The following is a 235-nucleotide window of genomic DNA, read 5'->3' on the forward strand; positions in this document are numbered from 1 at the left end:
CTTCTCTTCTTCCCCACGATCCTCCAGTTGATAATGTTGAAAAGAATAATTTTCATTGAACGTAAACCTTGTTATTTAGTCGCCAGAAATCACTACATTCTCCCGTTGTTGTAACTTTATTTTTAAAGATTTGTCAAATGAATATTAGATAAGAACGGAATATACAGTGGTTGCTTCATATTCTCAGTTGTTTTATGTGTTTAGATTTATCTCACGCTATGCAGAAACGATATAG

Source organism: Penaeus monodon, chromosome 25 (assembly GCF_015228065.2).
Source record: "Penaeus monodon isolate SGIC_2016 chromosome 25, NSTDA_Pmon_1, whole genome shotgun sequence".
NCBI lineage: Eukaryota > Metazoa > Arthropoda > Malacostraca > Decapoda > Penaeidae > Penaeus > Penaeus monodon.